This window comes from Myotis davidii, unplaced genomic scaffold (assembly GCF_000327345.1).
Source record: "Myotis davidii unplaced genomic scaffold, ASM32734v1 scaffold453, whole genome shotgun sequence".
Lineage (NCBI taxonomy): Eukaryota > Metazoa > Chordata > Mammalia > Chiroptera > Vespertilionidae > Myotis > Myotis davidii.
In genome coordinates this window covers 2,597,884-2,608,676 of record NW_006285234.1, presented here as the reverse complement: position 1 = coordinate 2,608,676, position 10,793 = coordinate 2,597,884, and the positions used below count along the sequence as shown (strand labels likewise).

At 38.9% G+C, this 10,793-nt stretch overlaps 1 protein-coding gene across 1 annotated transcript in view; it reads left to right on the top strand.

Moving 5' to 3' along the window:
• HYDIN (HYDIN, axonemal central pair apparatus protein) overlaps positions 1 to 10,793 on the top strand; it is a 361,269-nt gene that overhangs the window by 11,571 nt on the left and 338,905 nt on the right. The window contains exon 2 of the mRNA XM_015558788.1: positions 1,215 to 1,334. The gene's annotated coding sequence lies outside the window, so the exon portion shown is untranslated. The remainder of the gene's footprint in view (positions 1 to 1,214; positions 1,335 to 10,793) is intronic.

Sequence of the window (10,793 nt, the reverse complement as noted above, 5' to 3'; positions counted from 1 at the left end):
CTAAGATCAATTAATCAGTCGATAAAGTCTTTAGCTATATGTTGAAATATTTTTCCTATATTTTTAAGAATTGTTCCTAGAGACTTTGTAGTTTTCATGCTAAACAAGTTTTATCTAATTGCTTATTACTGAATTACGAAAATGCTATTGGTTTAATGTTATCCTGACATCTAGAAAATTGAGCTTTCATGTATTTCTAAGTTTGCCTGTTTATACTATTCTGTTTTGTATATTGACAGTTATGTGGTGTCTGAGAAAAAAATTCACCTCTTCTTTTAAGTTATTTCTTTTATGTAATTTTTTTTGCCTTGTTACATTAACTAAGAACAATGACAGCAACCTATATTAACTGTACCGGACTTTAATGCATCAAATATTTAATAAGTATTTTTTGTTACAGGGTTTTGTTGTTACATAAATGACTATCTTGTTTTAGTATGCTTTTAATAAAAACATAGATGATTAAAAATTTTCACACTATTGTCTTCTAGTTTGTATGGTTTATAACAAGATGGCTGTTATAATGCTTATATTTATTCCTCTAGGAATGTGTTCCCTTCCTCCTCCTCTTTGGCCACCTTCAAGATCTTCTCTTTGTTTTGTGTGTTCAGAAGTTGAATATGATATGTCTATCTTTGGCTTGGGTATTTATCTTTGTGGTGATTTGGATCTTTATTTTGATGTATACCATTAATTCTGGAATTCTTCATCATTATCCCTTCACATATTTATTCTACCCCACTCTCTGTCTTTTGTGTTCCTTCTGGAATTCTAATTGCACATTTGTTAGGTCATTTGATTTTGTCTTATAGTTCTGTTTTTATTTTTTACTCTCTCCTTTTTTTTGTCTTTCAGTTGGTATATTTTCAAGGTCACTGATTCTTTCCTTAGCTCTGTTAAGTTTGATGGTGAGACTGCCAATGACAATCTTGATCTCTGTTATTGTTTTTCACTTGTAGCATCTTCATTTAATTTTTTCTTATGGTTCCCATATCTCTGCTGAAATTCTTAATCTGACAATGAGTGATGTCCACTTCTTACATAGGAGACTTTGACATATTTTTAATAGTTATTTTAAATTCCCTATCTGATAGCTCTAACATCTGAGCTTTATTTAAGTCTGGTTCCATTGATTATTTTGTCTCTTGGCATTGTGGAGTTCTCTCCATTACTCTTTTTTGTATACCACATCCCATGATTTTTTTCTTTTATAGGGAAGATAGAGATGAAGAATCTGGGCAGTGCTCCCTGGCCTTCCTGCAGCAGCTGCTCATTCCCTCTCGTAAGCCTGTGCCATGAGGGGTGCCTTCTCAGGACTTCTGCCATCATTTTTGGTGAGTGCTCATTGGAATCTGTAAAGAGCAAAGCCTGTGAATGTTGTGAACTCTCCTTATATCTGAAGCCTTTAGGGTTCTAGACTGTCACCAGCCAATATTCAACCTTTACCAACTTGTTAACCATTCTAGGTGAATGCTGGTTACTGGTGTTCACTGCCTCAAGTAAACAAATGCCCATGTCTCCCCATACGCATTGTTTCTCCTCAGATTTTAATTTAGTTGACGTTTTTCTCAACTTCAACTTTGGATGAATCCAGGAAAAGTTGTTAACTTGTGGAATGTTCAACTATGTATGTATGTATGTGTATGTATGTGTGTATGTATGTATGTAGGGGTGGCGGTGACTTTCTTTCTGGTTTTTTTCCAGCTCTCTGCACCCAGGTAGAAACCAGAAACCTGATCCTCATTTTTAACATCTAATATCTGTACTGGTAGGGTGACTGTTTAGTTCACACCAGAATAATTATTAATAGCACCCCCTTTTAATTTAAGAGTTTCTTTGTTTGAATTATATAAATTTTATGATAACCCTATTCTGGAAAATGTTACATAATTAGATATCATCAGGAACATATGTTAAGTTTGGATGGATTTATTTGTTCTAGATAAAAATCAAATATTGAAGATCATTTCGTGATATTCAAAAGGACATGGGGAGAAAAAATGTAAATGAAAGACACATCAATCAAATCCAGTGTGTAGACTTTATTTGGATCCTGTTTCAATCCCAAATGATTTTTTTAGACAATCAGGGATATTTGAACATGGGTTAGGTATTAGGAGATGTTAAGGAATTATTGTTTTTTTGTTAATTATTACAAAGATATTATAGTTATGTTTTTTAAAAAAATATTATTTTTCAGATAACTCTTGATGTATTTGGAGGTGAAATGGGATGACAATGGGAAGTTATCTAAAATACTAAAAAAAATATGGAGAGAGAAATGTGATAGATAAAAAGAAGAATAACAAGCCCTAACCAGTTTGGCTCAGTGGATAGAGCGTCGGCCTGCGGACTGAAGGGTCCCAGGTTTGATTCTGGTCAAGGGCATGTACCTTGGTTGCGGGCACATCCCCAGTAGGGGGTGTGCAGGAGGCAGCTATTCGATGTTTCTCTCTCATCGATATTTCTAACTCTCTATCCCTCTCCCTTCCTCTCTGTAAAAAATCAATAAAATACATTAAAAAAATTAGAATAACAAAATGTTGATAATTCCTGGAGCTTAGGTGATAGGTACATGGAAGATCATTATTTTATTATCTCATCTTTTTTGTATTTCTGTCAATTCCCATAATGAAAAACGTTAAAAAAGGGAGTCAAGGATATAATCCGGAACCTATTTCTTAAAAAAAAAAAATCAGGTAATCATCCTATAATTTAAACAGGTAAGGGTGATGTTTTTCTAGTGGCAGATCATAGGCAATGCAGCTATGCCTGAAAGTTTATTTAAAAACTTCCTGTGCTTCAGTGATTATTCAGCAAACCAGATAATTTGTGACAGGGAGAAAAAAATAGGTGAAATGCCATGGTTTCAGTGCAGTTCAGTGCGGCAGACCCACACTCGACCAGGAGGCGGGAATGGACCGTGCAGGTGTCTTTTTCATCCTGGCTCAATTTGGTGTCTCTTTTGTGCAGACTTATCTTAGAAGAGATACTCTCTGCTTTTCTTCCCTTTTTTCCAGGCTCTCATTGTCCCTCCATTCTCCCCTGTTCATAATATGGAGAGACGAATGCCTTGGGAAGGCAGGTAACAAGGCTCTACCCGCCACGGGGCAAGGACTGCTCACTGTTTTGCACATTGAATGTGCACCTAGTACCATTACTGGCACATAAAAGACATGAAGTAAATATTGGCTAGAGAAAGGAATAAATAAATTCACACTTGCTGCTCGCTACGTAGAAGAGACCTAATAAATATTGTATTTGCTGAATTGAGTTGCGGATGACAGAATCGAAAAGCGAATTTTAGAGTTTATGTTCATTTAGTGCCAGACCTCTTCAGAGTCTTTGAAAGATGTCCAGGTGTGCAGAATCAGACAATGTGATGCCTGTGAAAAGGCAAGGAAAGCCAACGCGAAATGCAGCTTCGCTTAAAATGAAAAGAACAATATACAGTCACATACATGCCATATTTCTTTCAAATATATTCATGGACATGATTTGGAGAGAACAGGAATTCTCTCCTCTCCTCTAAAAGTCCTCATGCAAAGAAATCAGGGGGCATTGTAATATTCCCCAAAAGTTGGGATGATAGATACCCTTAAGTAAACAGGCGTAATTAATCACGGTGCTGCTTGTTTTGATGACCATGCGAGAGTGACAAGTTAATAATAAATCTCTAGCTCACACAGGGATGGCTAAGGAGGTGCTGTGGGTTAATTTACATCTTTGGATGGCACCGAAGATTTAATCATCTCACTGCCTCATACATCAAACTAATACTCTTGTGATAGAAAAGCAAACCATTTTAAACTGTTAATCTGAGAAGCAATAAGATCCTGTCTTAGGTCACAAATAAATTGAGTTGCTGGCGGTTTTCATGGACCCCTAGAGTGTGTGATTTATTCAGGTTCCAAAGCCACTCAGGACCCCTGGGAATCTTGGCTGCAAAGCCAGGCAAGCTGGGAACGCCGCGGGAATTGCCAATCTAATCACACAGCCAGATAGTCTAGACTGAGGGCAGTGACTGAATTTACCTTAGACCTACCCAATAATTTATTTAGCCTTTATGTCGACTACCAATAAATTATAGAATATAGACGTATATGAATTTGAGATTGAGTTCTTAATGGTTGCTTTTAGTTGGGATTGTAATCATCTTTCTGCTTATGTAATATTTGTTCTTAAAAGGTCAAAAGCTGTTTTTGAAGTTTTTGCTTTGTAAGTTGTAGGGTTTTAACCTGGCTAGAGAAACTGGGATACAGAAAGGGGAACTCTTTTTGGCATGATGAGCTATATGTGAATCCTAAACAATTTTTAGATTTTCAGCTCTTCATTTCTTAAGTGGCTAAACTATGGGTTGTAATGAATTTATTAATTTGGAAAAATATCCCCTTGTTGATACTAATACCTAAAATATCATATTCCCGGTTTAAAGAACCGGCCATAATGGTCTCGGAGAAAGAGGAAGTAGAGTTGTGTGTAGTAGCAGTATGTGTATGTGCATTCATGGCTCTAGTTGGTCACGAAATAATTTTTATAAAGGAATTAGATTGTAAAATACGATTTCCGCTCATCTTTTTACTAATGCTGCTTATAATTTCAACTGAGTCATGATATTTAATGCACTGTTATAGGAAATGGAAAAAAGAGCCTAAGTTGGTGCCGTACAGATAGCCAATTCCCTCCCTCTGGGTAGCCCCAGGGCTGTAAATTCGGGTTGCATTGGCCCATCTTCCAAGGGCACACTGACATCCATCCATTCAACTTAGCAATTAAGAAAACACATACCACCCCAGATACTCCTGGGTTGCTTCTGTCCGCTTCTCTCTGAGGAAGGCTAGATTCTCCTGGTCAGGAGTTCAGGTTGGGCCAGGTAGGAGAATCCTTAGAGGAAAATCTCTTTCTCCTTCAGGAAGTCACTTAGCGAACATTCATCACCGCCTCAGGTCCTGGGGATGGACGGAAGGACAGGGGCAAAGAGCACTGTGTTGGTTTCCTATTGGGACTGCGAGAAATGACCACAAATTTAGTGGCTTACAACAACACACATTTATTATCTTCCCGTGCTGAAGATCAAAAGTCTAAAACTAAACTATTGGCAGGTGTGTGTTCCTTCTGGAGGCTCGAGGGGAAAATCTGTTTCTTTGTCTTTTCCGGCTTTGAGGGGCCATCTGCATTTCTTGGCTCATGGCCCCTTCCTCAAATGACTTCAGATTCTTGCTTCTGTTGTCACATCTCCTACTCTTTAATATGGTCTCCTCCCTCCCTCTAGTGATTACATTGAGCCCCCTGGAGAACCCAGGAAAGCCTCCCCAACCCCAAACCTTTAATATAATCCCATCTGCAAAGTCTTATTTTCCATCTAAGTTAACATTCACGGTTTCTCAGAACCAGGATGTGGACATTTTTGAAGGGGCCATTATTTAAAATAGGATAGAATTTGGCCTTGAACAGCTGTTACTGTCTGCCTTGATATGATTACTAACTTAAACATGAAATGTCAAGTCCTGGGAAGTCCTGTATTTTTATTTTGACAAGAAAAAGAAAAAGAAAAAACTATTTCCTGGACTTGAAATATTATGTTAACTCTCTTGGGCTTAGGTATAGAGCAATTAACAAATTAGGGCCTTGGAGGACTAAGGCTGCATTATATGGTGAAAGGAAAGACAGCAGTGTAGGTCTGTAGGAGGAAGGCAGGCAGAAGTCTTCCAGTTCCTCCCTCCTTCCTGCTCTGCCTGTCGACTGTCACACCTTCCCTTCCCCCATGTTAAGAGTGCTTATCTGATTGGAAACATTCCAGAACTAGATGGGCCAGGTTTGTTAGTGATTTGAGTCCCTGTGTATGAAAAACTCATCACTCTGGGTGGGTATCATTCATGTGTCTTTCCCATTTATGTATCTTGAATAATGAGGACCAGGGTCCACTTTTTCCCTGTGTGTATTAGCTGGCCTGAGCACGCATGCTCCCCTGAGTCTGTCTGTCTTGTTTCCTAATTGTGTCCTCATCTTGCTTGACCCTTCAGCAGCAGGTGACACAGACTCCTCCTTTGGTGTCTGGAACACTGCTTTCTTCTGCTTTCTTGCTATCTCATGTCCACTCCCTCAGTCATCTCTGTTGGGCCTTCCCAATTCCCCGACTTAATATTCAAATTTGCCAAAGCTTAGTTCCAAGACCTCTTCTATTTCTGTCTCTGATCATCTTATCCTTATGGATTTAAACACCATTTATATATTTGATGATGCCAGCATTAGATTTCCATTGCTCTGTAACAAATTACCATAAACCTGGTGGCTTAAAAAAAACACTACACTATGTAATATATTATCTTACAGTTCTTTAGGTTAAAAATTTGACAGGGTCTCACTGGGCTAAAATAACCTGTCATCAGGGTTGCATTCCTTTCTGTAGGCTCTAGGGAAAAATTATTATTTTGGGGGGGGAGGGGGTGGGGAGGAGAGGATGCTTTTCCAGCTTTTGAGGCCTCCTCCATTCCTTAGCTTGTGGTTCCCTTCTTCTACCTTTAAAGCAATTAATAATCTTATCTCTCTGACCCTTCTTTCTTCCTCAGCTCTCTGTCTTTCACCGCAGCTGAGAAATGGTCTCCGCTTGTAAGGACCTATCTAATTAGATTGGGCTCACTCATATGATCCAGGGCAATCTCCCCATCTCAGAATCCACACCCGTAATCACATCTGCAAAGCCTTTTACTTTTTTATTTATTTTTTAGCCAAGTAAGGTAATATGGTTCTGAGGATAAGGTCTTGGACAACTTTGGGGGTAATTGTTCTGCCTACCAAAACGCCCAAATATGTGTCTCCAGCTAGACCATTCTCCCAAATTCCAGAACTACATATTCAACCCCCTATTTGACACTTCCATTTGGATGTGTAGTAGACATCTCAAACCAGATTTGTCCAAAACGGAGCTCTTGAGCAACTTTCCCCAAACTTCCCTCACAGCCTGCATCATGTCAGTTGATGGAACCACCTTTTAACTTGCTCAGGCCAAAACCCTAATGATTATCCGTGACTCTTCCCTCTCCTTTGCATCTATGTCTAGTCCTTCATCAAATCCTGGTGGCTCTGCTTTTACAGATATCCATAATGTGACCACTTTTCACCTCCTTCACTACCATCACCCTTGTCTTAGCCACCATCGCCTCTCATCTTGATTATTACAATAGCTTCCTAACTGGTTTCTCTGTGTCTATGCCTTGCTCCCCTTCAGTCTGTACTGAACACAGTGTTAGGTCTGGTCAAATAATTGAATCAACATCCCCTCCTCTGGGAACTGACCTTTAGACCACTTCACAACTGGACATTCCCTTTCGCTTAGACCACATTCCACTTGCTAAGACCATTTCTCTTTCCCCCTGGACCTTTCTAGGATCCAGACCTGCCAAGAGAATGCTCTGCCAAGAAAAAGCCTGCCTAGAGTTCTTTAAAAATCTCTGACTCCCTGTCCCTGGGTGCTGGCGCCAGTTGATCTAATACATTTATAATCCCTTACCACTTTGGCCTCGTGCGGTCTTCCTTCAGCAACCCTAACACATCGCAGCCAGAGCAATCCCATTAAAACATAAATTGGATAAAGCCATTCCTCTTGCCAAAAATCATAGTTGATTTCCCATATCATTTAGAGTAAAAGCCTACGTGCTTAATTAAAATGGCCTACGAGGTCCCAGGTGCTGTCTCCTTTGACCTTCACATTACTTCTTTAGCCTTCTCTCTTCACCTTGGTCATGGTAGCCTTCTTATTATTTCACAAATGTTCAATGCACATCCTTACCCCAGGATCTTCGTACAAACTGTTTCCTCTGCTTGGGAATCCTGTCTCCCAGAAAACCACATGGCTTGTTCTCTTACTTCACATGTTTGCTCAAATGTCGCCTTCTCAGTGGGGCCTACCCTGAAAAATGGATTCCCTTTGGCATTGGTGTGTGGTTTTGGGGTTAGCCTTTCTTATATCAGAATAAAGAAGGTTAAATTTGAGTATTGGGAGACTAGAATGAAGAATACAGCATTGGCTATCTCTAGCTTTAGATGAGGTACTTCTGGAAATTGACCTGCTTACTACTTATAAATTCTTCTGTTAAAGAAATAAGCAGGTAGACTCAGAGGATCTGTCTCTCAGTGCCTGGGATGAAAAAAGTTGTAATAAACTTAGTCATTGTGGTAACATGACATAATTAGAGATAATATATTTGATATTCATCCAGGTTCCTGGCACAGAGTTCTTGAAATCCTTGGTTTCCCGAGTGAGAGGGAACATCTTTTGTTATTCAAGTTTCTTTTAACCATACTTGAGTTTATGCTAATGAGGTAACTCTTGGAGGTGAAGTCTGGTTGTCCAAGGAACTAACCATATGATTGATTACAAGGTTGGAATTTTTAGCCCTGATCTCCTGGGCAGGAAGAGGGTTTCTTTGAGGTCAATCACCAATGTCTGATGCCCAGTGATTGAATCAGTCATGCCCTTATAATGAAGCCTCCATAAAAACCCTAACCACAGGGGTTCAGAGAGTGGCACTTTCCAACTCCAGGGGAACAGAAGCTCCTGCACTTGGGGCTCTTCCAGACTTGGCCCTGGTACCTCTTCATCAGGCTGTCCATCTGTATCCTTTATCATATCCTTTATAATAAACCAGCTCATCGAAGCATTTCCCTAAATTCTGTGATCTCTGTAGCAAGTTATCAAACCTGAGGAGGGATTTCTGATGGAAGGAAGTAAAAGGATTAGAATGCCTCTCCCCAGACACCTCCTGCCCAGGCCCTCTGAGAAGCAGGTATTTGTAATGCCCAGAGAGCTTGACTTTGGGTGTCCTCTTGTTGGTTTGCCATTCCGCTTGGAAGGAATTCAAGGTCGGTCAGATGTTTGAAGGAGGAAAAAATGTCCAACTTCACTAAGGGGTTGGGAAACAAGATGTTCAGAATTTTCTTCTCATTTTCAAAAAGAATTAAGTAAGAATTTCTCCTCTGAGTGTTTCAAGGTCCAAAAATTGATTCTAGGTTTGGGACAGGAAATGTAAATGATGAACCTGGAACATCTTGAAAGAACACTATTGACCACTGCAGTTGTGACAAAAGGACGCAGAAAAAAATTGCAGAATCAGAAAGAATCACTGCAATTGATGGAAGTACATAAAATATAAAAATATCTTAGTTCAAATTGATACCTTACCTGAATTATCATTGGAAATTGCTATGGCACCAAATTATTACTCTGAAAATTAATAAAGGTCCAGAATCAAGCAGTCATTCTGTCTTATGTATGTGATTTATGTTCAGGGAAAAACAGCTGATGAAGAAAGTTATTCTTTATTGCATAATTTTTTCTTATTTTGAGACAATCTCAAATTTACCAAAAATGCCTATTATAGTACAACCAATGTCTTCATTTCCCCAGGCCACTTGAGAGTAAGTTACTAACCTGATGCCCTAACACCCAGGAATACTGAATACCTGAAATACTTTATATTTTCTGTAAATGAGGACACTGTCTTAGATAACCATAATACAGTCATCAAAATGAAGATATTAGCCCTACCTGGTTTGGCTCAGTGGATACAGCATCGGCCTGTGGACTGAAGGGTCCCAGTTTCAATTCCAGTCAAGGGTACATGCCCAGATTGCGGGCTTGGTTTCTGCATGCCAATCCTTGATTCTCTCTCTTCATTGATGTTTCTAACTCATCTACTCCCGAGGTTTTGAATACTCTGCACTGCCTGGTTTCTCTTTTCTCCTTATCCCATGGCAATTTGTTGATTGTTGAAAGAGCTCTTTAGCCTCAAACATAGGATTTTTAAAAAATCATATATATATATAGACATTAACAGTGATGTCCAGTCATCCTAATAACATCCTTTATGGCAAAAGGATTCTGTTCAGAATCACATGTGGCATTTGTTATGTTTCGTTATTCTCCTTCATTCTGGAGTAGTTTCTTAATATCTGACTTTTATGACCTTAATATTTTTAGAGATGAGAGGTCAGTAATTTTGTAGACTGCCCTTCAAGTTGATTTGTTTGGTGCTTCCTTGTGATTAGATTCAAGTCATGCATTTTTTGGAATTCACAGAATTGAAGCTGTGTTCTTTCTTTTGCAGCTTTTTATCAAGTGAAATATGATTTTATCAAAGGGTGTTCCCTTTGATCACTTGATGAATTCTGGGTCTATCAGTCTTCTTCACTGTGAAATTACTCGTTTCTCTTTGTAATTAAGTGTTTTATGAGGAGGTACTTTGAAAATAGTTGAATATCTTATTCTTCATTAAACATTCATTTATATCAGTGAACTCATGGGTTATCATTTTATTCAATGGGTTATATTTTGTTACTATTGTTATTTATTAGAGAGGAAGAGAGAGGGAGAGAGAGATAAAAACATCAATGATGAGAGAGAATAATTGATCGGCTGCTTCCTGCATGCCCCACACTAGAGATCAAGCCTGCTACCTAGGCATATGCCCTGACCAGGAATCGAACTGTGACCTCCTGGAATCTCAGCCCTCTATAGCCAATGTCTAGAGCTCATGTAATCCAAAAGTTCACTGTTAAAATAAACCTGTGTCACAAGCCCCATTTTATAAGACCCAGATAGGATTTTCACCCCACATTTGATTTTTTTCCTTACTGAATTTATTAGGGTGACATTGGTTAATTAAATTACATAGATTTCAGGTGTACAATTCTATAATACATCAGCTGTATATTGTATTGTGTGTTCACCACCCCAAGTCAATTCTCCTTCCATCACCATTTATCCCCGCTATACCCTCTTCTACCTCCACCTA